The following is a 27,895-nucleotide window of genomic DNA, read 5'->3' as shown; positions in this document are numbered from 1 at the left end:
AGTGCATGCACAGAAACTTGGCATGCATGCTTCAGAGGAGGGATGGTTTTCGGATGATTTTGTCAATCTCCTCTTCCCTCTGAAGCCAGCTGCGACTCTCAAAAATATGTCCCAGGCATAGCACTTCAGAGGGAGATCAATAAAAAACGCCCTTCCTCCAAAACATAGGCTACCTGTTCACTGCACATGCACCTTGTTAGTCTGGATGTCAGCCAGAGCAGTATTAAATACCGATACAATATTTACCTGAATCCAAGACTAGGTTGTTTCCATGTTCTTGGATGTTAGAGATCAAGGTGTTGTCTTAAATTCAGAGTCCTCTTCCTATTGGGTAAGTACAGGTATAACCTGTACTTAGCTTCTTAACTGCTATAACCTGTACTTAACTTCTTTTTTAAGGGAGTTATCTTGAACTCAGAACTGTGGTGCACTCTCTGGCAACCTCTGGGCTTGATTACTGCAAAACACTCTATATGGAGCTGCCTTTGTGCATAGTTTGGAAACTTCAGTTGGTCTCCAGGGTTTCTTGGAGAGACCATGTTATGCCTGTTTGAAAACAATTGCATTGACTGCCAATAGGTTTCCAGGCAAAATTAAAAGTGCTGGTAATTACCTTTAAAGCCCTAGATGGCTTAGGACCGAGTTACCTGGGAGAGTGCTGCCTTCTGCATGATTTTCACTGCACATTAAGGTCATCGAGAGAGGTCAGTTTACGGATTTAAGGAGCTGGCCTTCTCTGTAGTCGCTTCTGGGATGTGGAATGCGCTTCCTATAGATATCTGTGGCATAACATATTTGGCAGACTTTAAAAGAGCCCTTAAGACCAGGGGTATGCCTAGGTAATTTTGGTGCCTGGACCTGAAGGGCTTTGGACGGGGGGGGGGGGGGGGCTCGCCGCAAGTTAAAATTAAAAAGTTTATTAAAAAAAAAAGTTAAACCTGGATTTTTAAAAATCGTGGTACTTAAAGGTCCAGGGGGCCTCCAAAAGCCCAGGAGGGCCTCTTGCTGCCACCCCACCCTGCCGCTACCCCACGGCGCCGATTCTGCGGTGCCGAAAATGTCAATAATTATAGCTGGGCAATGTGTGTTGCCAGGGTGAGAAGAGTGAATAGAAGTGAGAAGAGATGATGCTCTAAACTGTCAAGAAAAACTGAAAATCACCAAATTGCCAGGGCCAGATGGCATCCATCCAAGAGTCCTCAAAGAATTCAAATGTGAAATTGACGACCTCCTTGCTAAAATATATAACTTATCCTTGCAATCAGGCTCTGTACCAGAGGACTGGAGAGTAGCAAATGTAACACCGATTTTCAAAAAGGGATCCAGGGGCGATCTGGGGAATTACAGGCTGGTTAGCTTAACGTCTGTTCCAGGCAAATTGATGTAAAACATCCTCAAGGATAAAATTGTAAAGCACATAAAAGAACAGGCCCTGCTGGGAGTGAACCAGCATGGCTTCTGCAAATCTTGCCTCGCGAACCTTTTGGCGTTCTTTGAGCGTGTCAACAAGTATGTGGATCAAGGTGATCCAGTTGACATAGTCTACCTGGACTTCCAAAAAGCTTTTGACAAAGTTCCTCATCAAGGACTCCTGAAGAAACTTAGGTGTCATGGGATAAGGGCACAAGTACATGTGTGGATTGCTAACTGGTTGAAAGAAAGGAAACAGGGTAGGTATAAATGGAGAGTTTTCACAATGGAGGGAAGGTGGTTTTTTTTTTTTTTTTAATTATTGTGAGCCCTTTGGGAACAGGAATCCATCTTATTTATTTGTTATTTCTCTGTGTAAACTACCCTGAGCCATTTTCAGAAGGGCAGTTTAGAAATTGAATGAATGAATGAATGAAGTAAGAAGTGGGGTCCCCCAGGGTTCTGTACTGGGAACGCTGCTTTTAAACTTATTCATAAATGATCTAGAAGCAGGGGTGAGCAGCAGTGAGGTGGCCAGATTTGCAGATGATACCAAACTCTTTTGGGTAGCAAAATCCAAAACAGATTGTGAGGAGCTCCAAAAGGATCTCTCCAAACTGGGTGAGTGGGCGACAAAATGGCAAATGCAGTTCAATGTTGGCAAGCGTAAAGTGATGCACATTGGGATGAAAAACCCCAGCTGCAAGAATACACTAATGGGATCTGAGCTGTCAGTGACTGACCAGGAGAGGGATCTTGGGGTCATGGTGGACGTCTCGTTGAAAGTGTCAACTCAATGTGCAACAGCTGTGAAATAGGCCATTCCATGCTAGGGATCATTAGGAAGGATGGCTAATTTTTTAATGCCCTTATACAAAACTATGGTGTGGCCACACCTGGAGTACTGCATACAATTCTGGTCACCACATCTAAAAAAGGACATTGTAAGACTGGAAAAGGTGCAGAAGAGGGCAACGAAGATTATCAGGGGCCTAGAGCAAGGCTACAACACCTGGGGCTATTTAGTTTAGAAAAAAGACGCCTGCAGGGAGACATGACAGAGGTCTATAAAATCATGCGTGGTGTGGAGAAAGTGGATAGAGAGAAATTCTTCTCCCTCTCACATAACACTAGAAGCAGAGGTCATCCCATGAAATTGATTGCCAGGAAATTTAGGACCAGCAAACGGAGGTACTTTTTCACACAATGCATAATCCACTTTTGGGATTCTCTGTCACAAGATGTGGTGAGAGCCAACAACCTGGATGGCTTTAAGAGGGGTTTGGATAACTTCATGGTGGAGAGGTCTATCAATGCCTACTAGTAGGAAGGCTATAGGTCACCTACAGCCTCAGAGGCAGGATGCCTCTGAGTACCAATTGCAGGGGAGTAACAGCAGGAGAGGTGGCATGCCCTCAACTCCTGCCTGTGGGCTTCCCAGCAGCATCTGGTGGACCACTGTGTGAAACAGGATGCTGGACTAGATGGGCCTTCTTGGGCCTGATCCAGCAGGGCTGTTCTTATGTTCTTAGTCTGAATTTGTACTTTGTTCCTGGAGGGGCCTGGAGCCTGTTTTTGCATGCAGAGGCCTCCATATCTTGTCCTCTACATATGCAGGCTGGAATATGCCCTTTGAGATCCAATATCCACCAAATAATCAATATTCTGTGTCAGTGTTTGTCATCCAATTATATTTGATTTTAATGACATTTCCCTGCACTTGACAGTATTTCAGAGCTGGCATGCAATGGAATCTGTTGTCTGACAGCTGTTCTTGAACCTCTGACAACATCTGAGAGCCAAAAGCGTCTGGCAGTTGATATTTGACTTCTGATATTTGATAGGCAGCAGTATTTGATTTGTTGTTTGCTGCACATGAGAATTTTGTCTGCTACTCATGACATTTTATTCAGTATTTTATACTCCTTATTTGAAAGCCAATATTGCACACCAATTGTTGGCTGTTTAATTTCTCAAAGAAAGAGAGAGAGAGTGAACCCAGGTGCACTGAGTTCCTTGGCGCGTGTGTCTCTTTGCTGACATTGCCTGCTGATAAAGCCAATATGGCACCATCCAAAGAATGGCACCATCCTAAAACCAGCTAGTCTAGGAAACCAGTGTAGAATGCACATGCCTGCTGCCCCCTTGAAGACCCTCATGGCAAAAATCTAGAGTTGGCAAAGTTAGATCTTACATATGGCATATTATTTTGGACAAATTACATCCCGGCTACATCATTTGTGGCCTTCCAGTGGTGTAGTAATGTGGGCAGTGGCCCATGGCTGGATCTTTTGGTGGCACTCATGGGACCAGGGCTGCTGCCCACCTAACCTTGTTGGCAGTGGCAAAGAGATGGCACATGGGCTACTGACATCACTGCCCAGAGACACATGCCAGGTGATGACATTGTTATCCTTGTCAGCCAGGGCAGAGGGACAGAGGAGGGCGGGCAGCTTCTCCAATCCTGACCCCATGCACGCTGGCTCTTTGATGACACCAATGAGGGAGGGAGGGAGAGCTGGTCTTGTGGTAGCCAGCATGACTTGTCCCCTTAGCTAAGCAGGGTCCACCCTTGTTGTATAAGAATGGGAGACTAGAAGTGTGAGCACTGTGAAATATCCCCCTTAGGGGATGGAGCCGCTCTGGAAGAGCATCTAGGTTCCAAGTTCCTTCCCTGGCAGCATCTCCAAGATAGGGCGGAGAGATATTCCTTTCTGCAACCTTGGAGGAGCTGCTGCCAGTCTGTGTAGACAATACTAAGCAAGATGGACCTATGGTCTGACTCAGTATATGGCAGCTTCCTATGTTTCTAAGGGAGATGGGCAGCTCTGAAGGCACGTGCTGCATGGCCCTGGACCCAGCACCAGCTCTGGTCTCGGCACCAGCCATGGCCCCATTGGGCCACCCTCTGGCACCAGTCCCATTGGGCAGTCCAGGTCCACTGAACACAGTAACTCAAGCCAGCGTGGTGTAGTGGTTAGAGTGCTGGACTAGGACCGGGGAGACCCCAGTTCAAATCCCCATTCAGCCATGAAAACTAGCTGGGTGACTCTGGGCTAGTCGCTTCTCTCTCAGCCTAACCTACTTCACAGGGGTTGTTGTGAAAGAGAAACTCAAGTATGTAGTACACCACTCTGGGCTCCTTGGAGGAAGAGCGGGATATAAATGTACTACTACTACTAATAATAATAATAATCATCATCATCATCATCATCATCATCATCATCATCATCCCACTACTGTGGCCTTCATTCCATTTCATATGAAGGAGCTGCCTTCTAGCTCTATCTTGTCTACACTGCCTGGTAGCAACTCTCCAGGGTTTTATTCAGGGACCGTCCCCAGCCCCTGTCCAGCCCTACCAGGAGATGATGTCTGGCATCCTGACTAAAGCAGCACATATGCAGCAAAGGAATCGTGCATGCAGCTGCTGTGTTCCAGAGTAAAGCCGTGGACGTCCAGGGGAAGTATTTTTTTGACAACCTCCCATTCCCTCTGAATTTGAAGCACTCTGTGCCTCCAAAACATATGTCCCCGAATACAACCTCCTGAATACAATCTTCAGAGACCTATTTTCGGGTGGCACAGACTGCTTCAGAGAAGGGGATCTTGTCAAAAACTCCATCCCCACGTGCAAGTGCCCGCACTTGCTTACTCTGGGACACAGCAGCTGCGCATGTGCTTCCTTTGCTGCACACTCACTGCATTCGTCCCGATGTCGGCCACTGTCGGGGACTGAACGTGGGACTTTCTGCATGCTTAGCATGAGCTCAGGGGCAGGGTCACTATTGAGCGAACGGGTTCAAAAAACCTGGGCCGCTGCCCCACAGGGGCCGTTCCTCATGCCCCAGACATGCCCCCGCATCTGACGTCAGACATTGGGGCGTGGCTCCCCACGTCTGATGTCAGATGCAGGGGGTGAGGCTAGGAGGCAGCGGCAGAACCTGGGCGCCACGGGCCTCCCATCGCTCCTGCATGAGCTCTGCTACTCAGCTGTAATCCCAATCAGCGTGATCGAGCCAACTGTGATGATTATGAGTTTGGGGCTTTCCTAGGAAGGAGGATTCCTTGCTGAGGGCATTTCTTATACAAACTTGTGTGCTACAAGATCACAATGGGACCATGGGCAGCTTATACTGATTATGCCCTTTTAAAGAAGCTAAAGCAAGTATTTCATATTTTCTTTTCTTTAGAAGTACCTATTTCTGAACTTTGCATAACTATGCATAAAGGACTAAGATACCCTGTTTCCCCGAAAGTAAGACCTACCCCGAAAGTAAGACCTAGCAGTAATTTCTGATGTACTGCTAATTGCCCTAGTGCATTTTTGGGGGCTATAGTTAATATAAGACACTGTCTTATTTTTTGGGAAACACGGGTATGAAACTGTACAAGCGCCATTCATTTAAACACACACACACACAACTCTGGGATGGGGCCGTAGTTCAGTGACATTGCATCTGCTTGCATGCAGAAGGTCTCAGGTTCAATCCCTGGCAGCATCTCCAGGTAGGACTGGGAGAGACTCCTGCCTGTACTCTCAAATGTAACTCTGAAACTTCTAAATCAGAAAAATACATAGATAAAATGGGAAGCTCTTCATTCATTCCAGTGGATGAGTTTTAATGGATTGCTCTCTCGTTTTCGTTCTGCTTTCAGTTTATATACACACAACATAATTTAAACAAGCTTATCCTGCTCAGGAAAGTGTGGGTGGGGGTACACACCACAAACCCCTCATTCCTATAACGGTTTAGGTAAGCCAAGTAATTATTCTGCTACTAAGTGTAATTAACGCCTGCCTGACAATCTGCTTTGATTAACAAGACACTCAACATCTGCTCCTGGAAAGAAAGATTAGTCCCCTCAAGACCTTTCCTTGCATTTTTAAAAATCCAGTTTAAGGTTTTGCTTGAATCAGGCACATCTTCAAATTGGAAAAAATACATTTTGCCCCCCATTGTTTCCAAGAAGAATTAGCAAAGGCTCCTCTTAAGGACAGCAAACCAAAATTCTATATTATGGTTAGGGCGGGTCATCTTTTCATAAAGGTCAATCCCAAATTCATTCTCTGGGTTGGATGGATCCAAAGAACTATGCGAGCAGAAGGGAAATAGCCACCAGCGCTGTTCTGCAAATGCTTGCTGAACACTTGCATAAGAATTCATGTTGAATAACAACAACAACAAACCCTGTTAGCTGCCCCATAACAAATTGTTCTCTGGGCAGCTCACAACAACACAATAAAAACATATAATTAAAGCACATAAGACAAAACAAATTACAACAGCAAATACAAAATACAGTACAAAACTTTTAAAAACTTTTTAAAAAACTGTTTTAAAAAGAAAAAGTCTTCACCTGGCATCTAAAAGAAGAAAGTGATGGTGCCAGACAAGCCTCACCAGGCGCTTTCCAGACTAGACCCCACAAGGGGGTCAGGAGGTATCTCAGAAGTGTGCTCCCACACTTCCTGCATCATGACACTGCAGTCCATACACACAGCAGGGTACCATTCTCATTTCCAATGCCTTGTTTCAAATTTAATCGCTGCGATATAGTTCTATGATGTCGTATATCCGGTGTAAAAAAGTTGCTGTTTTTTCGGGTTGTGAGTTGCTGTGAAACTGCTTCCCCTGCTGTTTACATCTTGCATGCGGCTTGCCCAAAGGGAGGCATTTTGCTGCTGATGAGCAGCTAGTCTGGAAAGCGCCCGCTGGAGAGGCCTTCACCCTAGTACCCCGTGGTGCTCTTACCCCTTGATTTCAGGGCCGAATTCCAGGGCCTCCACACCCCCTGGGCACCCCCAAATCCTATTTAGTCTGTCCTGGGTGGTGTGGTTGCTGCTGGCCTGCTAAGTGTCATTATGACCTGTGACTGGTGCTTTAGAGACAGAGAGGGGAGTGCAGAAAGAAATATGTGAGTTGAAAATAGGGGGATGATGCTTAACTTGCAGTGGGGGGGGGTGTCCAGCAAGGGGGGGCCTCCAAAGGCCTTTAGGTCCAGGCTCCAAAATTACCTAGGTGCACCTCTGCTAGTAACCACCTGCCTCACTTTGTTTGCACTTAGAGCAGGGCCTCTGAAGAAGATCTAAGGTCTGAGTCAGGGCATATGGGACGAGGCACTCTCTCGAGTAACCCACTCCCAAGCCATTTAGAGCTTTAAAGGTTAAAACCGGCACTTTGGATTGGGCCCAGAAATGGAGCCAGTGCAGCTGACAAAGCGCTGGTGTGATATGATCAAAATGTCCAGCCCCTGTTAGTAACCTTGCAGCCCTATTTTGGGACCAACTGCAGTTTCTGGACCGTTTTCAAATATTCAATATTTAGTTAGAATACATCACCTCCTAAAGGTAAAGTGTGCCGTCGAGGCGATTTCGACTCCTGACGCCCACAGAGCCCTGTGGTTGTCTACACAAAGAATACAGGAGGGGTTGACCATTGCCTCCTCCCGCGCAGTATGAGATGATGCCTTTCAGCATCTTCCTATATCGCTGCTGCCTGATATAGTACCAGCAGGGATTCGAATTTTGAACCGGCAACCTTCTGCTTGCTAGTCAAGCATTTCCCTGCTGCACCATTTAAGCACCTCCTACCCACTCTTAACGGCATATTTGGCAAAAGGTTCCATCGACAGTGACTGACACGACATCCAGACCAAACATGTGGCGCTAGTGCAAGAATGTTGCACTAGCTAATTCCACTAAGTCAGGAGTTTGCCTTCCAGACGAGTGTTGCACTGGTGCAACGTGGTGCTCTTGCGCAACCTCTTGCTCAGTCCATTTACCTGCAAATGATACAAAGCTGTCCACTCTTGCTGTACAGATGCTACATTTGCACAGGTTCACCAAGACTTCACGCAATTGTACAACTTCAAGTGCAGCGGAGTAGAGAGAGGCAAGTGGAGGGTTAAGCGCCCCTTCCCCTCTTGGTGCATTATAGCGGCTTGGCCGTGATCTCGGCCCTAAATCCCACTCAGCTCACTGGACTTACTTCCAGGGAAACGGGCTTCCAATCAGCAGCGGAACTCTTACAAAGTGGCGGGAACTGTAGCCAACCAAAGTTACAATTCCTGTCATCACAACTCAAAATCGCTCAGAGGTTATTTTGGAGCCTGGACCTAAAGGCCTTTGGAGCCCGTCCCCCACCCCGCTGTAAGTTAAGCATAATTGTAATGTAAGAACAATAACAATTACACAAAGGTTCTTAAGGGCAGAAACCACACCACCCAGGACAGACTAAAGAGGCCCCAGATGGTGTGGAGGTCCTGGACTTTGGCCTTGAATTCCAGGGCTAAGTGTGCCTATGATTATACGAATACGACAAATATTTATATACTGCTTTTCCAACAAAAATTCCCAAAGCGGTTTACAAAGATATAAATAATTAAATTAAATTAAATTAAATGGCTCCCTGTCTCCAAAGGGCTCACAATCTAAAACAACAACAACATAAGATAGGCACCAGCAACAGCCACTGGAGGGACGCTGTGCTGGGGATAGATAGGACCAGTTGCTCTCCTTCTGCTAAATAAAAGAGAATCCCCACTTTTAAAAGGTGCCTCTTCGCTCAATTAGAAACAAGAGGCACTTATATTTGGGGTGGAAAATAACAAAGAATGAGATGTTTTGCCTTGGATTTGCTTGCTGCTGGACCATTTCCTCTCTCTTGTGGGGAATCGGAGCAACAGGCTTTCTGAAAATATCTGGTGTGTAAATAAAAGCATTCATTAGCTCATCCCCTCACCTCCACTGCTCCCCCATGCCACGCTGGCAGATTTGCAAAAGATGAGGCTACGAGGCTAATCATGCTGGTCTCCTCCTCATCTTCTCTTGACCCTAAAGATTGTCAGGTGGAAAGCAGTTAGATTCTGTTATCCAAGCAGATTCAATCCGCTCGGATAACAGACATCCCATATGGTTGCTCACCAGCTTTGCCTTAAGCTAATCAATAATTACAGAAAAATAAGATTAAAAAAACAGCAACTAGGGTGGAAGGAGAGCAGTAGATGACCAGACCTTTGACCAATGCTGTTGACATATTGAATGGGGCCTGTATACTTATTTATTTATTTGTTATTAAAACTTTTATACCGCCCTTCCAAAAGGCTCAGGGCACTTCTCATTTACTGTAGCTTGAAAATGAATACCTGTCAGTTATTTCACAAACACTTACATCTCACCTTTAATAACAGTCAGCATTTGCACTGTGCTTTCAAGTATGCAAACCCCTTCATATGAATTTATCTCTATATAAGATTTACAATAACACTGAAAGGTAAGCACATTTTAAAGGTAAAGTGTGTTGTCAAGTCGATTTCAACTCTTGGCGCCCACAGAGCCCTGTGGTTTTCCTTGGTAGAATCCAGGAGGGGTTTACTATTGCCATCTCCCGCGCAGTCTGAGATGATGCCTTTCAGCATCTTCCTATATCACTGCTGCCCAGTATAGGTGTTTCCATAGTCTGGGAAACATACCAGCAGGGATTTGAACCGACAACCTTCTGCTTGTTAGTCAAGTATTTCCCCGCTGTGCCACTTAAGGTGACAAGAACATTTTACATATTACTATTCCCTTATTGCAGCTTCCCTAAGGCCACCATGTGCATAATGGCATTTTGACAGAGATGAAATTTGAAACAGGCAAGTCCTGATTCTTAGCTCAGTCTTTTAGTCACTGGCCAATTTCCTGGCTAATGCTGTACTCATGCAAGACTGTGCACTGTGGTAATGTCCCTGCTTCCGAAGTGAGGGTGCTCACATGCAGGGGAATTTCACCGATCTCCCCTTTCTCTGGAAGTACTCTAAACAATGCACCATAGTTTTGTATTATGGCATTATAATATTAGCAGTTTCATTTTCACTCCCCTTCGTAATCATCCCTAGCATGGGATTGGCCTTTTTCACAGCTGCCACACATTGAGTCGACACTTTCAACGAGCTGTCCACCATGACCCCAAGATCCCTCTCCTGGTCATTCACCGACAGCTCAGAACCCATCAACATATACTTGAAGTTGGGGTTCTTCGTCCCAATGTGCATCACTTTACACTTGCCAACACTGAACCACATTTGCCATTTTGTTGCCCACTCACCCAGTTTGGAGAGATTCTTTTGGAGCTCCTCACAATCCATTTTGGATTTCACTACCCAAAAAGGTTTGGTATCATCTGCAAATTTGGCCACCTCGCTACTTACCCCTACTTCTAATTGTGTTTTAATAGTTAACTTTTTAATTTTAATTGTTGAAATGTTTTAATCCTTTATTGGCTGTTTTTATTGTTTTGTAAACCGCCCAGAGAACTTGTGTTTCGGGCGGGATAGAAATGTATTAAATAAATACATAAATAATAAATTTATGAATAAATTTAAAAGCACCGGTCCCAGTACAGATCCCTGGGGGACCCCACTTCTTACTTCCCCCTGTTGTGAAAACTCTCCATTTATATCTACCTTCTGTTTCCTGTCCTTCAACCAGCTAGCAATCCACACATGTACTTGTTCCCTTGTCCCATGACTGCTAAGTTTTCTTAGGAGTCTTTGATCAGGAACTTTGTCAAAAGCTTTTTGGAAGCCCGGTATATGATGTCAACTGGATCACCTTTATCCACACACTTGTTGACACTCTCAAAGAACTCCAAAAGGTTCATGAAGAAGCCTTTGCAGAAGCCATGCTGGTTCTCTCCCAGCAGGGCCTGTTCTTCTAGGTGCTTTACAATTTTATCCTTGAGGATGCTTTCCATCAGTTTGCCTGGAACAGACGTTAAGCTAACTGGCCTGTAATTTCCCGGATCGCCCCTGGATCCCTTTTTGAAAATTGGTGTTACATCGACTACTTTCCAGTCCTCTGGTACAGAGCCCTATTGTAGGGATAAGTTATATATTTTAGCAAGGAGGTCATCAATTTCACAATTGAGTTCTTTGAGGACTCTAGGATGGATGCCATCTGACCCTGGCAATTTGCTAGTTTTCAATTGTTCCAAACAGTTTAGAACATCATCTCTCATCACGTCTATCTGACTCAGTTCTTTAGCCTCCATCTCCCAAAAGTCTGTTTCAAGAACAGGTATATGCTCAGTATCCTCGGCCATAAAGACAGATGCAAAGAACTCATTTAGCTTCTCTGCAACCTCCATATCCTCCTTAATAATCCCTTTCACTCCCTCATTGTCTAATGGTCCAACCACCTCCCTGGCTGGTTTCCTGCTTCTGATGTATTTAAATACATTTTTGTTATTCCCCTTGATGCTTTTAGCTAAATGTTCCTCAAATTCTCTTTTTGCCTCCCTTATAGTCACCTGGCATTTCTTTTGCCAGAGTTTGTGTTCCTTTCTGTTCTCTTCATTTGGGCAGGCTTTCCGATTTCGGAAGGAAGTCTTCTCCTCCTTTATGGCTTCCTTGACATTACCAGTTAGCCATGTTGGCATCCTCCTGGACTTAGTGATACCTTTCCTCCTTTTTGGTATACATTCTAACTGGGCTTCTAGTATTGTGGTTTTGAGTAAATTCCATGCATTCTGGGGCGAAGTGACTCTCCTGATTTTCCCTTTCAGCTTTCTGTTCACCATACCCCTCATTTTGCAGAAGTTTCCTCTTCTGAAATTCAGAGTGTCTCCTGATTTTCCCTTTCAGCTTTCTTTTCACCATACTCCTCATTTTGGAGAAGTTTCCTCTTCTGAAATTCAGAGTGTCTCTGTTAGCCTTCCTTGGTGATTCCTTACCCTCATGTATGCTGAATTTGATCGCACTATGGTCACTGTTCCCTAAGTGGTCCATGACACTGACATCACACACCAGTCCTTCCCTTTTATAGCTTCCCTATCTCCACTTGTTAGCCATGCTAACCTCCTGAACTTGGTGGTACCTTTCCTCCTGCTGCTTGGTTTACATTCCAACTGAGCTCCTATTATTGTGATTTTAAATAAGTTCCATGCTTTGTAGAGCGAAATCCATAAACAGAATTTTGTGAATTCCATAAAGAGGACCTCCTCCACCCTCAAATGGTGAAGTGCTAAGATAGGGAACTTTTAAAATAAACATACCTCATGCTCTGGAAAGATTCCTGTATTTATTCTGCTGAGCCATATTCTGGAACAGGAGAATGATGCCTTTGTCATCGAAATCCCAATGATCGAAATCCCAATGATCGAAATTCCTTTTTTAAGATGCCAGTAGACAAGAAGGCTATACACACAATCATGCAGGTGGGTGGGAAAGCAGGGTGGAACCTACCTCCCCGCTAGATGACCTAGCACGTGCTGCTGTGAGCATGGCTTCCGCTGCCAAACTAGCCACACTGCTCCAAGCAGCACAGATCTCTGGAGGCCGGGATGATGTGTCTTGGGCTCCAGATATCCCACAATGCACTATGTGATGAGTACAGTGTATTGGGGGATACCCTCATGAAACGGGCGTGCAGCCAGAGCATACACACACCCTTAAACCTGGCTAAAGGACGGGGCCGAAAGTCAGGCTACCCTCAAGGGCAGTGCTAGGATTGGGTTAGATCCTAGCATTGCACATGGGCCACGCAACCCAGGCTAGGCTGCCCTAGCCGGCTCATGAGAACAGCGTTAAGGAATATCAACTAATTGGCCCATTACACAATAAATGTGTCCTCGTCATTAGCCAGAGGGCAAAGGAGCTTAATTGAATGGTTTCATTATGTTCCTGGCTGCAAAGGGAAGGCTGGCTCTCTTGGTCGGGCCATAGGACAGATTCTGCAGAAGGCAAAGAAAGCAATTCTCCCTTGTCTTTCCAGATGCAATCAAGACTGTAAACTATTTGTTTAGTTGATGACTGAAATGTTGACATGATTACTGGTTATTGGAATGTTTTGTTGGCAGTCCACTTGATCTTTAATGGATTAATCCATTGCATAATTCTGCATATTATCAAAACCTACATAAAGGTGCCCTTTTGGCATACTAAAATGAAAGACAATGTTTAATTAATAAATAATAATAATAATAATAATAATTCAATTTCTATACCGCCCTTCCAAAAATGGCTCAGGGCGGTTTACAAAGAGAAATAACAAACAAATAAATAAGATGGCTCCCTGTCCCCAAAGGGCTCACATTCTAAAAAGAAACACAAGATACACACCAGCAACAGTCACTGGAAGTACTGTGCTGGGGGTGAATAGGGCCAGTTACTCTCCCCCTGCTAAATAAAGAGAATCACCATGGTAAAAGGTGCCTCTTTGCCAAGTTAGCAGGGGTGATAAACAAAAGCATCTCCTCCTCATTGGACAGAACAGCCTCCTTTCACACACACACACACACACACACACACACCCCGCCATCCTGCCATTCCTTATTAGATGTGCTGTGTGAATGCTTCACCCTGGGCTACTGTGGACTCTTAAGCAGTCTGCTGCTATTCTGTCCATATGGGGACCAGCATAAGCAGTGCAGCTGGCAGAGTCAACAGATCTTACAGCTGAGGCTGAGTTAGGGACATAGGAAGCTGCCATATACTGAGTCAGACCCTTGGTCCATCTAGCTCAGTGTTGTCTACACAGACTGGCAGCGGCTTCTCCAAGGTTGCAGGCAGGAATCTCTCTCAGCCCGATCTTGGAGATGCTGCCCGGGAGGGAACTTGAAATCTTCTGCTCTTCCCAGAGTGGCTCCATCCACCCAGGGGAACATCTTACAGTGCTTCCACATTTAGTCTCCCATTCATATGCCACCAGGGCAGACCCTGCTCAGTAAAGGGGGCAATTCATGCTTGCAACCACTTTATGAGTCTGCAGCAGCCTTGTGATGGAACATTACGTCTCCGCAATATGGCAACCTTATCTATGAGGCTGGAGATGGCCTATAGCCCTCAGACTAGTATCTATTGATAGACCTCTCCTCCCTGAATTTACCTAAACCCCCTTTAAACCCATCCAGGCTGTTGGCTATCACCACATCTTGTGGTAGAGAATTCCATAGGTTGATTATGCATTGTGTGAAAAAGCACTTTCTTTTGTCGATCCTAAGAGACCGGGGAGGGGGTGGGGAGAGATTGTTTGTGCCTGAGCTATATTAATGATTGGGTTCTTCCTTCTAAGTCCTGATGACCCATGAGAAGTGATCTTCTTCCAACTTGCAATGAGTCATTTTCCTCTTTGTGGAAAGGAAAGAGGAGGTGGTGGCAGGGGGTTTATTGATTGGTTCTTTGATGGTGCCATGGTTGTTGAAAATATATTCAATAGTTTTTCAACCAAACAAGTTCTCAAGAAATGTTCCTTGCTCCCAGAATGACTCACAATACTTGAAGGTTGGGGAAGAGTGGAGCTAGCCTAGCATCCTTCCTGATTGTTTGCTAATTTTAAATATATTTAAAATTATTTTAAATATATTTAAAATATACTCCAGGTTTGCCTGGATATCCCTTCACCTGCCTTTTCCAAATGAAAAATATTGGTGTGTTGTTGTTTTTTAAACCCGCCATGCTATAGCCCTGACAAGCTTGGAACAGAAGCTTCCTTTGGAACCCACAGAAGGGGAGGAGAGCTGGTCTTGTGGTAGCAGGCATGAATTGCCCTCTTGTATTTCACAAAGCTGATATGGTTGTATTATTTGGTTCTGCTGTTGTTTACACCTTGTAACAGTAGTCTCCTGTCCTCTGTTAATCTGCTACACTATATTACATGTGTCCTTAATGTTCTTCTGCAGCAGAGATATAGGGCCAGGAGAAGGAGAAGAAGGCAGCAAGGAGCCCATTTTAAAATCTCGTCTCCGGGCCCATTCCAACCTTGGTACAACCCAGCAACTGGATCACCTTTATCCACACACCTTTTGACATTCTCAAAGAACTCCAAAAGGTTAGTGAGGCAAGATTTACCTTTACAAAAACCATGCAGGTTCTCCTTCAGCAGGGCCTGTTCTTGATATGCTTTACAATTTAACTTTGAGAATGCTTTCCATCGGTTTTCCTGCAACAGATGTTAAGATGGCCTATAATTTCCCGGATTCCCCCTGGATCCCTCTTTAAAAATTGGCATTACATTGATTACTTTCCAGTCTTCGGGTACAGAGCCTAATTGTACGGATAAGTTATATACTAGTTTGAGGGCTATAGGACATCTCCAGCCTCAAAGGCAAGATGCCTCTAAATACCAGTTGCAGGGGAGGAACTGCAGGAGAGAAGGCATGCCTTCAGCTCAGGGGCATAGCTGGGAAAGAGGGGGCCCGTGTTAACACCTCTCCCCAGCAGCCCCTTAGAATGAGGGAGATAAGGAAGAAAATAGGGAGGGGTGGAGCTGGGGGCTTTAAGGAGCTGGGGGTGGGGAGTGATGGGTTCTTTGAACCCATCCGCTCAATTATAGATACATCCCTGCTTCAGATCTTGCCTGTAGGCTTCCAGCGGCATCTGGTGGGCCACTGTGTGAAACAGGATACTGGACTAGATGGGCCTTGGGCCTGATCCAGCAGGGCTGTTCTTATATTCACATCCTGTAAGCCAGTATAATAATCAAAATAAGCCCAAAGCTCTCCTGCATCAGGAGCCCTTAACTCACTCATTCAAATAAACCGGTGTTCACCAATTAATCAACTTGTGCCCTGATCCGACAGTGGGCATATGTAGCCACAGAGGGTGCTGGCACTGAGCCCTTTCTTAAAAGCAAAAATCCTGCCAATTAGCTGTTTGACGGAGGAAGAGGAATGGAGAGGTCTCTGGACTGCAAGGAAACCAGTATCATCTGAATGGACATCAGGAGAGAAGCCAGATTCAAAATTTGAGATTTCAATATTGCAACTATAGAGATTTTTACAGAGCCAGTCACCAGAATTGTTGTTGTTGTTGTTGTTGCTGCTGCTGCTGCAGGCTATTTTTGTTGTTAAACCATGCCTGGCACTTTACAAAGTACAAAAGAAGTGGACCCTGTTTGAGGAGCTTCCAATAAAAAATTTGGAGAGGGAGGTGACAGGCACACATTCTTCCCTAGCCAGCTAGGTTTATGTCTGTGGAAACCTGCTTACACACACACATACACAAACATACACATTCACCCACACTGGCCACCTTCGGATGTACCTTGAAGCGGTGGGTTCAACGGATCCATGGTTTCCATCCATCCCCCTAGTATGCTCCGAGACTATCCTCTGGGAGACTTCAAAAGAGGAACTGGCTGTGTGGACTTCCTCCAATGTAAGAAGGACAGCTGCGGCAGCCAATTGCACTGGAGAGAGGGAGGAGCTTCCTCCCCTTAACTCTGGTTTGTGCAAGCTGCACAAACTGGACGTCACATTGGAGGCTATGGATCCTCGGTTTGGTGAGTGTAACTTAATTCCAATTGAGGGTTCATTCCCAGATTGGGGGGGAGAATTGGAACTGCCATTCGGTCCAGGAACCGCGGTTCCAATCATTCGTATGTCGCAAGGGGCAGACCTGAGGTGAGTTTGTCTCAGGTTTCCCGTGACATCCGAAGGCGGCCACTCACTGCTCCTAGCTGGATCGGAATATAACATTTTAGTTATTTACTCTCCAAAGTAAATGGTCTGAATCTTACAGCCCTAGCAGCAACTACTGTACTTACCCACATCAAAAACGAAACTGAATTTAAGACAGTCCCCTTAAAAAGTAGAAATCAAATAAACCTAAACCTGCATTTACTCAAAAGGAACAGGACTCTGGATTTAAGACGACCTCCTGATTTCTAATATCAAAAAACTTGGAAAAACTCTAGTCTTGGGTTCAGATAAATAATACACCCTCAAAACTTTGAGGGATAGTTATATGATATCACCACTAATATTTTTCAAAATATGAAGTACTTTGCAATTCTTCTCTCAGAAAAGTGTCATTAATTTACTTACAAATTTGAAGTACTTTGCAATTTGTCTCTCATAAAAGCGTCATTAATTTACTTACAAATTTATTAATGTTAAAATATGTATATGCTACATAAAAAACAAAAACAAATCTCAAAATGGTTTACTTAAATAGCAAAAGGAATAAGAAAATGGTTTCTGTCCCCCAAAGGCTCACAGTCGAATGCACCCCGACACACACCCCACACCCCACAGCAAAAGCTATTGGAAGAGACACCTGGCTGAGATCCTAACAAAGCTCATCCACTAGGAGGCTCTATGAGGATGCAACAAGGGTCTGTGTGCAACTCCGCCAATCCTTTGTGAGCACTGCTGTGCCATTGGGCAAGACTTCCTGTGCTCTGAAAGCACTCTGTAAGAGAGGAAACATTCATCACTGACTCTCAGCAATGTGTTTCCTTTCTTACAGAAAGCTTTCAGAGCCCAGGTAAAGCTGGGAGCTTTCGCTTGCTGGCACAACCCTGCTCTCAAAGGACTGGGAGAATTGGATTCAGAATCCTGTCCCGTCCTTGTGCAGCCTCCTAACTGTTAGAGTTCAGAAGGGTTAGATAATTTATCTACCCCACCTGTGGCAGAAGTGCACAAGTAAGAAGAGCCATGCTAATTAATATTGTCTGGAGACACGGAGTTAACATTATAATTAAAGAAGTGTATTTAGGAAATACATCAAACATATAGAAAGCCTATGTGCCTAGCTGCTCACTACATCAGGAAAAGGGAGGAAGAAGATGGAAGTCATTTTCTCATGTGACAGATAGAAACCTGAGGCTATCAGTCCAACAAACTTACTCACTAAGGGATTCCCCTCTGACCATGCTATACCTGGCCTAATGCCCCTAGTGGTCAATAGGTTGCTGGTGCTAAAAGTTACATCACAGTTTGGCTTGGGTAAAATAAAGATTAGGAAATACAAATTAGGGGATTATAATAATTGTGCCTGCTTAAGTTGGAGCATGCTGTCAAATGCATTTTTAAAATTGTTCAAGTGTTTCCCCATTTTCTCCTATTTTCTGCTTCCTTGGGTTGGTTTCCACAATTGTGTGGGTTGTGTTTCTCCAAACCAGAGCTTTGGCGGAGACTGCAAGATTGATGTCTTCTTAATGAAAGTTGTCCAGTATCATCTGAACGGATAAGGAAGCTGGAGTCAAGTGCTGAGATTTTCAGTACATAGTTCTGCATTGTTGATTCTGTACATTTGTAGGACAAAGAATAAACCAAAGAGTCCCAATAATCATACACAGGAACAGGACACAGGAAACTGCCATATACTGAATCAGACCATTGGTCTATCTAGTTCAGTATTGTCTTCACAGACTGGCAGCGGCTTCTCCAAGGTTGCAGGCGGGAATCTCTCTCAGCCCTATCTTGGAGAAGCCAGGGAGGGAACTTGAAACCTTCTGCTCTTCCCAGAGCGGCTTCATCCCCTGAGGGGAATATCTTGCAGTGCTCACACATCAAGTCTCCCATTCAGATGCAACTAGGGCAGACCCTGCTTAGCTATGGGGACAAGTCATGCTTGCTACCACAAGACCAGCTCTCCTCTCCCTTTCATACCTTTCATACATTTGAATATGGATCGTTTGTTTTCTTTTGTTTTTAACTTGACCAGGTCTACTTTGTTGTTAACCCCTAACTACCCTGGCAAAAAGGAGGTTACAATCTCACTGGCCTGTGTGCATGGGGCACAATATTGCCAATGTGTGAACAGGACTTACAATTCTAATTAGTTTTCAGGACGGACCAATTTATAGAAAAGCTACCGTGGATTACTGGCAAGGCAGTGATTACCAGAACAGCTAGATCTTTGACAGACACAAGGGGCATATTGAGACAATCCTATTAGTGCCTCGTACTCATTAGATATACTTATGTCAATTACTCGAGCACTGTAGCAGAAAGGTGAATGTAAGACATGCATTTTTTTTTAAACCCAGCATAGATTTCCAGCTCTGACCAACCACCAAGCATCATGGCCCATTAATGAACATTATCTGACACTAATAGGGTGTAATTATATTAAGATGTCAACACTGATTTAATGGTGTAATTGCTTCCTAGCTCAGAAATGAAATGCTAGTTTATTAAACATTTCACTCCCCAAATAGGTTTGTTGTAAGAGTGGTTGATTCCAAAGGAACCAAGGTTGGAGACAGACAGTGGCTGACATCCAGACTAAGGAAGCACTGGTGCAGCTTTGCTGTAGGAACACTGCAGAGGAGGGGCAATTTTCCTGAAAATATGTCCCTGAGAGTCATGCAGCCCTCAAGGACATATTTTTGTTGATCTTCAGACCTTCTCTCTGGACCCGACTAGCACAGTTGGCTTCAGAGGGAAGGAGAGTTCCACAAAAATTACCCCTCCCCTGGAATGTGTGCTGAGCCTTGGTTGCACAAGCACTTTCTTATTCTGGATGTCAGCCAATAATGTTTTAAATGTGGATCAAGAGAGCTTTCACATATTTGTTTTGCCCCACTCTCCCTCTGGTCCAACAGGTTGTACATGTTTATTAGGAAACAAAACTAAAACCTGTGAAACGTGTTTCCTAGAGTCAAAAGTGGATTGAATGTACCAACTAAGAGCAGGGATCCCTCTTTCAAAGTGCCTTCCTCTCTTTGAAGAAAGCTGCCACCTGCCTCTAGTCCAAGATGTGATCCCAATTGGGATCCCAATTGGTTCAGATTTAGGGCCAAGTTGCAATGGGATGGGGTTGTGGACTTCCAGCAGCAGCAAAACTAACCTTTGGGGTGATTTGAGTGGCGGGTGCATAGAAAGTGTGCAGATGTGTTCATCCATTTGGAGTGAGGATAATGCTGAACAAGGAACTTAGCTGCCACTGGTAGCTTGAACGCAGTGTGGGAGGAGGCTCGTGACCCAGCATCCAGCAGAGGAGGGGAGGGGAAGGGGAGGGGAAGGGGAAGGGGAGGCGAGCCGGCAGTTCTGGAGCTCACATGGACACCCCTCCACCAACCAGCCCAAAGTACAGCTATGCAATCCTGATGCTGCAGTAGGAACATGCTCTTTCCTGAATCAAGCCCTTGGTCCATCCAGATCAGTATCGGCTGTACTGGTCAACAGCTGCCCTCCAAGGTCATAGGTAATAGGGGTGTGCATTTTGGAATTTTCTTGTTTCAATTTGTATCCAAATCGAAACATCCCCGTTTTGTTTTGTACCCAAATTTTCTGAATCCGAATCAGCCCTGTTTTGTTTTGTAGCCAAATTTTCTGAATCCGAATCGATTTGGATTTTAAAAAAGGGTCCTAGGGCACAAAGAGTGGGTGGTGGTGGTAGTGTCCAATGGGTGGAAGCTACCACCCAAATTTCAAAGGAATTAGGCAAAGGGCTGATTTTTTGTGTGAATTTTTTAAAGTTTACACATCTTTAAGAATTTTCCCATAGGGAATAATGGGGATTCCAGCAAATGTATCGCTTCAAATCAAGGGGAAAGGGATGACCCAGAGCAGAGTGTGGTGGGTGGTAGTGCCCAATGGAGGCAAGGAAACTTCCAGAATTATTTCAAAGGAATTGCGCAAAGGGCTGATCTTTTGTGATTTGTTGAAGTTTACGTGTCTTTAAGATTTCTCCCATGGGAAATAATGGAGGTTTCAGCAGCCCCATAATTCCACTTGGGGGGCACTGGGGTTGCCCAGAGCGAGGGGTTGTGTAGTGCACATAGGGTGCCAACAACCCCCACCCCCACAAGCCTGTGGGGTACTGGGTTTTTTTGTTTCTGAGGTGTTCACTGTAGATTCTCTGGTAGCATATGAGATTTTCAGTGAAAAACAAGAATCCACTCTCATATGCTACCAAAGAATCTACACTGAGAACACCACAGAAACAGCAGAACCCAGCACCCCATGGGTTAGCAACCCTTCCCCTGGCCAATGTGGGGTCAGTAAAGAGTGGGAAGAAGCAAAAGAGCCAATGCGGAACAAGGAGGGAATTGTCAGCAGGTCAGCCCATGATTTAGGTCATGATCAGAAGGCTGGAAGAGTGGGAAATTCAAAGAGATGTCAAACACAAAATGGAGACTGACTCAGAGATCACCACAAAATGGAGGTCCGAAACAGGTCCGTCCATTTTGTAGCCGAAACAGGGACGTTTTGTTTTGTATACAAAACTTTTGGATCTGGAAAATGGGTGTTTTGTTTTGTCTACAAAACACCCGAAACAGGCTGTTTTGGGTACAAAATGTTTTGTATCCGAAACGTTTCGCACATCCCTAGTAGGTAAGGACCACGGATTGAACTGGGAGCTTCTGCATGGAAAGTATGTGCCCTGTTACTGAACTTCTGAAAAAGATGTAGCCAATTACTTATCAAGAGGGTTGAAGGTTGTATAATAACAGTAGCATGATGCCAGAAGGCTTGGGGTGTGTGTGTGTGTGTGTGTGTGTGTTTAGTAAAGCACAAAAACTGAGTGACTACAGATGACTATTTTACTACACATCGGCATCCAAAGTGTCATAAAATTCTCTTCCTGCTTGGCAGAATTATGTAGATGACCAAGCTACCCAGAATGGGAGTGCTCACTTTGAGGTGCTTTAGTTTGGCCATGTGGGAAACCTGACCTCCAAAACGCAACATGATACTTAAATTAAATATAATTGACTCCTAGTGTTTCTGCCTCATCCGAAGTAGCATCCGTCGGCTTCACTACTCCGCTTGCACAACAGGGCTTTCCTGCCCTCTCCTCCACACTGCTCTCCAAGGTTGGGAGACCACCCAAAACAATGCAGAATGGGGGATGGGGCTTCAGCAGCGGCGGGGGTGGGGGAGAGGGATCAATGGAAATTGAGAGGACAGGTGCCTCTTGCAAGTGGAAGTGCCCTCCACTCTTGCAAGGTGCCTTGGGATGCAACTCGTGATCACTGGGAAATGTTAATTCTGGAGCAGCTGGTGTGTGTGTGTGGGGGGGGGGGGGCGGGTAGTATAGCCCAGTCCTCTTCATTCAGCCATAAACCAAGGTGATTTACAAATGGAGACAGAAATGCATCCAGTTAGAGCTGAGCAAAAGCTACACTTGAGGTCATAATATATTAATACATGATATAAAGAAGGTGCAGGGGAAATTTCCTACCATACAGCGATGCCTCCACTTTAAGTGCATCCCTCGTAGTTCCAGAGTGGAAATACATGCTGTTCTCTGCATTTTATAGCCCTACTTCATAATGGTTTGTTCAGTTAACTATGAAGAAAAACCCACCCTGTTTGAAGGCCCTAATGGTCAAGTCGAGGCTAAGCAATTTTGAACTGCTAAGACCTAGTTAAAATACTCTATGGCAGAAGGGACTCCTAACACCACACGACTGCCTGGGCAATTTCTATCCCATCAATAATATAGCATTCTTGTTTGCAATTTCTATCCCCAGTACATTAAATTTACATTGCATGCCTCAAGAACTGCAGATCCCACTGAAGGCAGGGTTCTTTAACTGCAGAGAGGCAGGGCAGGAAAAGGGACTGGCTTTACACATTTTGTACCTCTCTTCCCCCCATGCATAAGTGCGAGGACATTTTGTGACTCTTATTTTTTTATTATTTTTCACTTCTACTGCATTTGCAGCCTTAGAAGTGTTTTGCCCTCCTTAACTCACTCGCCCCCCTCTAAAGGTCCTTGGCCTCGGAGAATTCATTGCAAAGTTCTTTGGATTCTGGCCAATCAAACCCCGTATCAGAGACCTGGTCCCCACATGCTGCAGAATAAAATGGCGTAAGGCAGGGGGCTGCTCAACTTCCGCTCCCCCGCTGCTTTTGGACTACAACTACCATCATCCACGGTGGTCAGTAGCCTGGGGTGATGGGAGCTGTAATCCAACATCTGCAGGAGGGTTGAAGTTGTGCAGCCCTGGCATAATGGACTGTGCCACATCAGGCTGCAGGGAAGAAATGCCCTTTTTGAATTGTCTTCCAAATTAAAAAACTCCTGTCAGCAGAAAATGAGCAGGGCGCTTTCCAGATTAGACCCTGCAGCGGGGTCATGTTGTATCTCGGAAATGTGCTCCCACACTTCCTGCGTCGTGACACCTCAGTCCCTACGCGGACAGCAGGGTGCCGTTCACACTTCCAATGCCTTGTTTCGAATTTAATCACTGTGATATAGAGCTAGGACGTTGTATATCCAGCGTAAAAATGTTGCTGTTTTTTTCGGGCTGCAAGACTGCTCCATCTGCTGTTTACGTTTTGAATGTGACTTGCCTGAACGGAGGCATTTTGTTGCTGTTGAGCAGCTAGTCTGGAAAGCGCCCGGATCCGGGAGAAATGTGCTAGCCTAGTGCTGCTGTGCTCATTTGCGGCTTACAGGAATTTATTTTTGATATTAGAGCGCATGCAGCAACGTGATCCCCACCTGCACTCTGCAGTGACACAGCCATTCTGCCATCTCATTCTGCTGAATGGGAAGTATGTTATGTATCTGAGAAAGTGTTGCATTGGTGGGGGTGGGCCCACATGGGCCTCTCTACCCTCGCTATGCCTCTGGATGGTGCTTTTGCTGTCTGATGCATGGTGGGTGGTGATGAGATTCAGACCCTCCTCAACCCCAACACCTGGGCCATGGAACACCCTCCCCAAATGTAGTTCACATCATGTCGACTCCACTGTTGCCTTTCAGCATGCACACTCAGCTTATCAAGCAAGCTTTTGGACCTCATTCATGGTGAACTGCAGAAGCGTCTTCCACTACTGTGATTGCTTTGGTCGATTCACTTTGTTTTGTTAATCTGTTGACAAGGGTGTTGTGTTTATTTGATTGATTGATTGATTGATTGATTGAGTTATCGTAAGCTGCCTTGAACATTTGTCCATGGGAAGGGAAGGTATAAATATTTTGAATTTTTTTTTTGGAAAAGGAAGGTAATTCTAATATATAGGAACATAGGAAGCTGCCATATACTGAGTCAGACCATTGGTCTATCTAGCTCAGTATTGTCTTCACAGACTGGCAGTGGCTTCTCCAAGGTTTGTTTGTTTGTTTGTTTGTTATCAAATTTGTATACCGCCCCAAACTTCCATCTCTGGGTGGTTTACAATAACATAAAACCAGTTAAAAACATATAGAAAAGCTTAAAAACAATTTAACAATTTAAAAATACTGGTTGCAGGCATGAGTCTCTTTCAGCCCTATCTGGTGATGTCAGGGAGGGAACCTGGGACCTTCTGCATGCAAGCATTTCCCAGAGTGGCCCCATCCCCTCTTACAGTGCTCACATGCACTCCCATTCAAATGCAAACCAGGGCATACCCTGCTTAGCAAAGGGGACAATTCGTGCTTGCTACCACAAGACCAGCTCTCCTCCAGATACACCCCTGGTTTGATCTGTGAAACACTGGAGGGCATGTTAGTGGAGACTGTGGCTGACATATTGCACAAATGCCTTTTAAAGGAACATAGGTGCAGTTGTACAAGAGTGCTCTTGCACAAGACACAAGAATTACACAAATATAGTTGTGTGATGGATGGCTATTATTTCCAATAGCAATCTGTCGTTTGCACAATTTTTACGTTTTGCGCAATGGTGCTCTTGCGCAACTATGCACACATTCCATGTTGCACAGTGTGCATCAATTGACGAGAACACCACTTTCCTTACCTGCCTCTCCACTGACGTCTTAAAGTGCTCATTAGAGAGGACTTTTCCGTCTTTAGGATATAGAACTGGCCATATGACTATGAAACATGCCATTGGAAATGTGCATGTGCCTGTTCCAAACCCTGAAATGCGGGGATGGGGGGGGGAGCACCCAGGTTTGAGTGTTTCCAGTGTTTACCCCTCTTCACAGCAGGGGCTGCCTGCCGAGTGCTCCGGCACCAAAAAAGAGTGTGGCCTCAATAAGGCAAATTTTAAAAAGAACATCCTTTTCATTACGTAGTCAATCTCAATTAGAAGCAAATGTTTTCTCTGTCGAGCAACCTCCCCCCCCCCGCCCGCCTGCCCGCCCTTCGGAGTTTTATGCGAGCCTCTTTTGTGGCTGGAAGAGAAAAGGAACAGTGGTCAATGGGGAGCAGAGTGTTGTGTACAGTGGGTTTCTGTCTCCTTCAGTCTGCCAGCATAATGCGTCTTGTCAGGAGAGCAGGCCGACATCCTGAGCAGATTTGGCGAATTAAAGGGCTCAGCAGGGGAAGGAAACTTGTTGCTAGGTGACTGACAACCGCTGCATGTCACTCTCCTCTTTTCTCCTTTTCTGCTCGCACGACTCCAGCTTTGCTTTTTAATCGGCCTCGATAATTAACTCTGTTCATACGACGTCTCCATTTGTTTCCCTCTTGCTGCGGTTCAGAGGGCTCCCAGTTGCTGCTATTTAATCTGGAGCGCCAAGAGCCGCATTTTAATGCTCCCCACTGCCAAGGCTCCCTTGAGTCAAGTTGGGAGGACGTGGCACAATGCCTCCTCTGCCCATTCATTCCATGGCTTGCTCTTGGGCGCGGGTGGGGGTTGTCCCTTTTCCACTGCCAAGGCGGCAATGCATTCTTTGTTCATGTCCACATTCAGTTTTGAGCATTCGTTGTCCTTTCCATCGCCTCTTTGTTATGGCAGGAGGATGAAAAAGTCATCACTCCCCGCCCCCCAGGCTCTCTCACCTTCAAGGTGGAGCCCTTGTATTAGTTATCTGTTGGGGAGATTTATAGCCCACCTTTCTAGCTTAAAATACAGGCCGTCATCCAGACTCACTTGTCAACCACCCAGAGTAAACCGCCCAGAGATGAAAGTTTCGGGCAGTGAACAAATTTGATAAATAAAATAAAATAAAATAACTCTGCACTGGTGCAAGGTTGTTGTGCCAGCGAATTCTGCTACACCGGAAACTTGCATTCCAGACTGGAGGCACACTGGTGCAGCAAACTGCAGTGCAGTTATGCAACCGGTGATGCACCTCCTGGTGTGAAAGCTCCCCCTCAATTCATATAATTTAGCTCATGAGCCAGGCCCACAAATGTTGGTCATCGCTGCTTCCATCTCAGGGGACATAGGCTCATCATGATGTTTGGCAACATCTGATCTGCCCCATTAGAGATGGAAAAGAGGTGACAGCCTTGTTGCATTTTCAGCTTTCTCTGTGTGGCCGCCTCTTCGTGTTCTCTACCCCCAAACGGTTAGGGTAAAATTGCAGTCATTTTTGCACAGAGCAGGAGGTTAGGGTTAGGGTAACAATGAACAAATCGTTGTCCTCTCTCCGTGGAAAATCTTTGGAGGACATTCCTGTCCATTTTCATTCCCATCCCTCCAACAGCATCCATAACGTTTTATAGGAGTTTTTGTGTTTGTAAAACTTTTAAAAGCCTTTAAAGAACCTCCTCCAATTTAGCCACTTTAGACAACTTTAGCCACCTGCCCGATGGTCAGAACCAGAAACACATGGTTTTATTTCACTCTGAAAGCTGAACGTATTGCAGTGCTATCACCTATTTTCCATCTTGAGGAGCAGTGGCATAGGGAGGCCAGCAAGGACCCTGACTGAGCCTGCCGCCAGCACACACCCTCAGCCACACCCCCTGCATCTGACATCAGACACAGGGGGCATGGTTTCACTCACAAATGGGGCCACACACCCCGTTTGCAAGGAAATTCTGGCCAACGCTGCATTCGCAGCTCGGCCGGGAGCAGCTCTTCCTGCTATAAAAGGCAGGGAGATGCGTTCCCAGCCAGCCTGGGAAGCTGGCGCATTCTAAATTTCTCAAAAGAATGCGGCGCTGGCCGGAATTTATTTCTTTGTTTGTTTTATTTATCAAATTTGTACACCGCCCCAAACTTTCATCTCTGGGCGGTTAACAATAGCATAAAACAAGTTAAAAACATATACAAAAAACTTTAAACAATTTAACAGTTTAAAAATAAACCAGAGATTAAAACCTAAGAAAATGTAGGAAGCTGAGAAAGCTTGGGCGAAAAGATAGGTTTTCAGGTGTTTTTTGAAAATTGCCAGAGATGGAGAGGATCGTATCTCAGCAGGGAGCGCATTCCACAATCTTGGCGCAGCGACCGAGAAGGCCCGTCTCTGTGTAGCCACCAAACAGGTTGGCGGTAACTGGAGATGGACCTCCTCAAGTGACCTCAATGGGTGGTGGGGCTCATAGTGAAGAAGATGCTCTCTTAGATACCCAGGGCCTAAACCATTTAGGGCTTTATAAGTTAGAACTAGCACTTTATATTTTGCCCGGAAACTTAATGGCAGCCAGTGAAGCTCCATCAGCAGAGGAGTGATGTGGTCTCTCTGAGATAAATTTACTCACAAACGGGGTGCGTGGCCCCATTTGTGAGCGAAACCACAGTCCCTGCATCTGACATTAGATGCAGAGGACATGGCTGGGATGCGAGGCACGGCCCCTGAGCATGGCGACCCGGGTTCTCTGAACCCATTCGCACAACGGTGGCTCTGCCCCTGTCTAGAAGTATAGACCGTGTTGAAAACCACAGTGGGCATTTGTCCCCCCAGATAGCACCAGCCACCCCAGCTGGCTCATGTACTAATTTCAGGGAATGGGGCAAAGCTCTCCACTATCTTCGTTGCACAACCACAAAGTTTGCACAAGCAGCAGGCCAAAAGCACAAGTGACTGAGCAACTCTGAGCATGTGCTGAGCTGTGTGGCCTTCTTGTGTGGGTGCATCTTTGTTTGTTGCAGTATTAGCTGTTACCAAGAATTTCTTTATTGTTTGCTGCAATA

General features: G+C 45.4%; 1 long non-coding RNA gene across 1 annotated transcript in view; it reads left to right on the top strand.

Annotated features, from left to right (window-relative positions):
- The first annotated feature begins 16,592 nt into the window (after positions 1–16,592).
- LOC128330411 (uncharacterized) overlaps positions 16,593–27,895 on the top strand; it is an 83,570-nt gene continuing 72,267 nt past the window's right edge. The window contains exon 1 of the long non-coding RNA XR_008310073.1: positions 16,593–16,675. This is a non-coding gene — a long non-coding RNA (uncharacterized LOC128330411). The remainder of the gene's footprint in view (positions 16,676–27,895) is intronic.

Source organism: Hemicordylus capensis, chromosome 1 (genome assembly GCF_027244095.1).
Source record: "Hemicordylus capensis ecotype Gifberg chromosome 1, rHemCap1.1.pri, whole genome shotgun sequence".
Lineage (NCBI taxonomy): Eukaryota > Metazoa > Chordata > Lepidosauria > Squamata > Cordylidae > Hemicordylus > Hemicordylus capensis.
This window is presented reverse-complemented; position numbering and strand designations above follow the sequence as displayed.